Genomic DNA, 4,459 nt, shown 5'->3' on the forward strand with positions numbered 1-4,459 from the left:
TATTGTGACATAAGGAGAGGGGACATCATTGAGGGGCGGTATGTTTCCCCTCGCTTTCTATCCTATGTGCATGAATAGCGGAACCCTGACCAGGGTTTCGCTTTGACTTTGGGTCCGGATAGTCCAGCTCGGGCTTTGGGTCTCACCTGGATAGTTGATTGCTTGATGAATGCTTGTCCAGGTGAGATAAAAGGGGAAGGCTGAGACATGGTTTTGCTCTGGCCTGGGACTCAGACAGCCTTCTGAGAGAGCTACATGTTGGATGTGTTCAGAGAGAAGAAGAACTTTGCTACCTGGACTGTTTTCCCCAGGGAAGGTGATCCCCCATTCGAGCTATACCCCCACAATATATACAACAGCAAAATAAAAGGGGAATACTCAACAGTCCTGGAATTGTGAGTTCTGACAGAGTTCAAGAATTAAAGTGGAAGTCTGCAGGGCTCTTCTTCAAGCAGGCTTCCAGCAGATAATGATGATTAAAGGGGAACTCTTCTGCGATGTTAAGTCTTCTAGTTCCTCGATGTTTTAAAAACCAAGAGCCATCTCTAGTCGCCTAGACAGAATATTTTATAAGCCGCTTTTGGAGGGTGTCCCAGAGCCGGCCCCTAACTCAGGTAGAGGATGGGATGTTCTTCTCCCGCCTGGTCTACCTGACTCAAAACTGCGCCCAGACCATATGTGAATGCGTCGGTTTGTACAAGAAACCGGCAGGTGAAATCCGGGGCCTGTAGTATAGGAGCGCTGGACTGTGCCTCCTTCAAGGCCTGAAATGCCCTCTCGCATTCTGGATTCCACGACACCACCTTGGGCATTTTCTTTTTTGTTAAGTCAGTTAGGGGCTTAGCCAGGCTGCTGTAGTTACAAACAAACTTCCTATAGTAGCCAGCTGTGCCCAAAAATGACATAACCTGTTTCTTTGTTTGAGAGGTAGGCCAGGCCATGATGGCCTCCACCTTCCCAGTCTCAGGCGACAGAGTGCCTCCTCCTACCCGGTGTCCCAAGTACTGGACTTCAGTCGTGCCTATCTGACATTTACCGGGTTTGACTGTCAGATTGGCCACCATCAACTTGTCCAGGACCTGTGACAGGTGACTGAACACCGCAATGTCATCCAGATAGGCTACAGCAAATGTCTCCAGCCCTTCCAGTAGGTCATTCTTAACCCTCTGTGGCTGGGCGTTCTTCATCCCAAACAGCATTACAGTAAACTCAAATCATCCAGATGGGGTGATGAAAGCTGATTTTTCACGAGCCTCAGGTGCGAGAGGAATTTGCCAGTACCCCCGGCGCAGGTCCATGATTGTTAAATAGTGGGCAGCTGCCAGCTTATCCAACAACTCATCAATCTTGGGCATGGGGTAGGCATCTGCAGTGGTGATAGCATTCAGTTTTCTGTAGTCCACGCAGAACCTGGCTGTCTGATCATTTTTGGGGGCCAGGACTACAGGTGACGCCCAGGCACTGTTGGACATTTCCTCCATTTCCTTTTTTATGTCGGCCTGCACCTCTATTGAGACTCCATAGGCTGACTGATGGGAGCATGCCCTCCAGTGTCCACCTGGTGGACAGCAGAGGGTGTCCTCCCTGGTTTCCCGGTGAACCGGTCATGGTACACTGTTAGCTCTTTTTGCACCTGATGTATCTGGTGAGCTCTGAGTCTCCCTCCCTCGCTTCAGCTAATAAGTCTAGCAGTGGGTCTGCCTCAGCCTGGCTACACACTGGCAGGACATAGGCTGTGCGCTCATGATGTGCCTTAAGCATATTCACATGAATTGCCTTTTGCCGCCTACCGGCTGCTCCCAGACTAACCAGGTAGGTGAAGTCATTCAGACGTTTGGTGATCTGGTACAGCCCCTCCCAGGCAGCTTGTAATTTGTTCTGCCGCATAGGAAGGAGAACATACACTTTCTGCCCCACGCTGTACGTCCGCTCCCTAGTGTCATACCAACGTTTTTGTCTAGTTTGGGCCTGGGTCATGTTCTCTTGTACCAGTCCCACTAAGGTCTCCATTTTGTCTCGGAACCTTAGGACGTAATCCACCACTGAGGTCTCAGGATCAGCAATTTTGCCCTCCCAGACCTCACGGATTAGGTCTAAGGGCTCTCTCACACGCCGTCCATACAAAAGTTCAAATGGCGAAAAGCCTGTGGACTCCTGAGGCACCTCTCTGTAGGCAAACAACAAATGAGGCAAATACCGTTCCCTGTCCTTTCCCTGGGATTCCACAAACATGCGCAGCATCTGTTTAACGGTACCGTTAAACCGCTCGCAAAGACCATTTGTTTGCGGGTGATAGGGACTGGCCATGATATGCGTCATTTGAACAGAGAGCCTGCATCAGTTCGGACACAAACTGCCCTCCACAATCGCTAATCAGCTCAGCACGTGATGTAACTGTAGGCCCGCCTCCGACGCGTTTCATCATATAGACGTTCTCAAGAGATGGCAGGTCTCAGAAGCGTCAGGGGCGGGCCTACAGTTACGTCACGCTTCCAGTCTAAGTAGTCACTGTTTGACTGACAAGCCGGCTTTTAACCTTATAGTTTTGATCTAAGCGCCACTGTGGTTTATATATATATTTTTTTACTATATATTTTTTGCTCAATAAACTTGTAATTTGCCACATGAGTGGACTTTCTGTTTTTCCCCTTTCACATCACGGAATTAACACGTATTGGATTTCACTGTTGGGGTGTATTCTTTGGAAGAAATAGACATTGCACTAAACCTTTTTTTTTTTTTTCATTGTTTGATGGTTTTTAAAATTGTGCATCTTATATTCGTCTGAAGAAAAAAGACTGAAAGAACAAGACATTCTTGGGCGATATAAACTTTTTTTATATATACATATTTATATATTTTTTCCATTATTATGAGTTTGATTTAAATATTAGATTCACGTTTGTAATTGCTCGTTAGATACAAGAGATCTAAAGGAAACACTTTCCTATTCATTTTTGTTTTCACACATGGTTGAGACTCTGTTATTATATTTAGATTAATGTGGTGTTTTATACAACATTGTTTCACTTTGATACATGTTTTTCACAGCACTTTGTCATTACAACGGCAGCAGGTTTTGACACAGTTTACTGCTTTGAGTGATTTCACACACCTTAGATTATTTTTCATACATTTTTAATATATGTTATTGGGATTACCACCGATTGGTACTTATAGTCACATCTTATTCTCTTAGAGGTGATTGATACATATAATTTATTCCATTTGTGAATGCACTTGAATTAACATTTATTATAGCTATTCGGATTTATGACATAGAGGCTTTTAGCGCTGGTTTCTGGAAAGGCTGACTCACCACTGTAGCAGGGGTTGCCGTTAGCGACTTCCCTCCTTTCCAGCCACTATGGGGAGCTCAGCGATGGTCAGATACCCGAGTGTTGGTATAGGTATCTGCCAGTTCAGCGGCCTCTGTGGCAGACTCTGGCTTTCGTTCCAGCACAAACTGCCTAATTTCTGTGGGATCCTGGATCATCACATCAGGTCCTCCAGGGCTTCGTAAGACACTTTCTTCAGCCCCTTGGTCCACTGCCGGAATGTGGTACGTCCAGAAAAGAGTCTGTAGGCCCCTTTTGCAGGGATCTGAACCGTCTGCGATACACCTATGGTGTTAGCTGTTTTTTTCTCACGTTTGCTTCCTTTAAGGCTTCGTAATCGTTGTCTTGCTCAGGTGGCATTTCCACATAAGCATCCAGAGACTTTCCTCTCAGTCCTGGCGTCAAATATTTGGGCTATTGGTTCTAAGGCAAGTGATATTGCCTGCATATCTTCTCAAAGGATAGCAGGTAGGTATCGATATCACTGTCCTTTTCCATAACTGGAAATTTGGCTGTAGGGCTCAAAGCCAAAGGTACTTCCCTGTGCTCTAGGGAACTGAGGTTCGGTCCCTGTCTCTGATGCTGGAGCCTAGCCATCTCCAGTTCATGCCTACGGGCCGATTCCCTCTTTGCTCTGTGATCCGCCGCCTCTCTCTCAGCCTGACGCTCCTCTCTCTCTCAGCTTGCTGTTCCAGATACTGCAGGTACATTACAGGGTCTGTGCCCTTTAACCTCTGCAGAACTTCTTGCCGTTGAGGAGAGTCTCCGCTGGGTACAGGCATTCTGTTACTGGACAGATCACACTGTGGGTTGGAGATGATATTCGCCATGACCTCTGGTTCAGTCTCCGTACTCTCTCCCCTCGGAGCTGTACCTGAACCGTGCTCCTCTGAGGCTGAGACCTCTTCCTCTGGTCTCTCCAGGATCTGCTTTGCCTGGATATCCGCCTAATGCAGGTCACGAATCATGTCCTCCCGTGATTTATTGTACGTGTCCATCTTTCTTGCTTTACACACAAGTCAGATCATCTTTGTTCATTTTCTTGTACTCTGCCAGACCAGGCATGTTTGCAAAATAAAAGATAGGACAGAAAAACATAAGACGGGGGGGGGGGGAAAAGG

This window comes from Nanorana parkeri, unplaced genomic scaffold (assembly GCF_000935625.1).
Source record: "Nanorana parkeri isolate BGI_ZX_2015 unplaced genomic scaffold, ASM93562v1 scaffold2777, whole genome shotgun sequence".
Taxonomy (NCBI): domain Eukaryota; kingdom Metazoa; phylum Chordata; class Amphibia; order Anura; family Dicroglossidae; genus Nanorana; species Nanorana parkeri.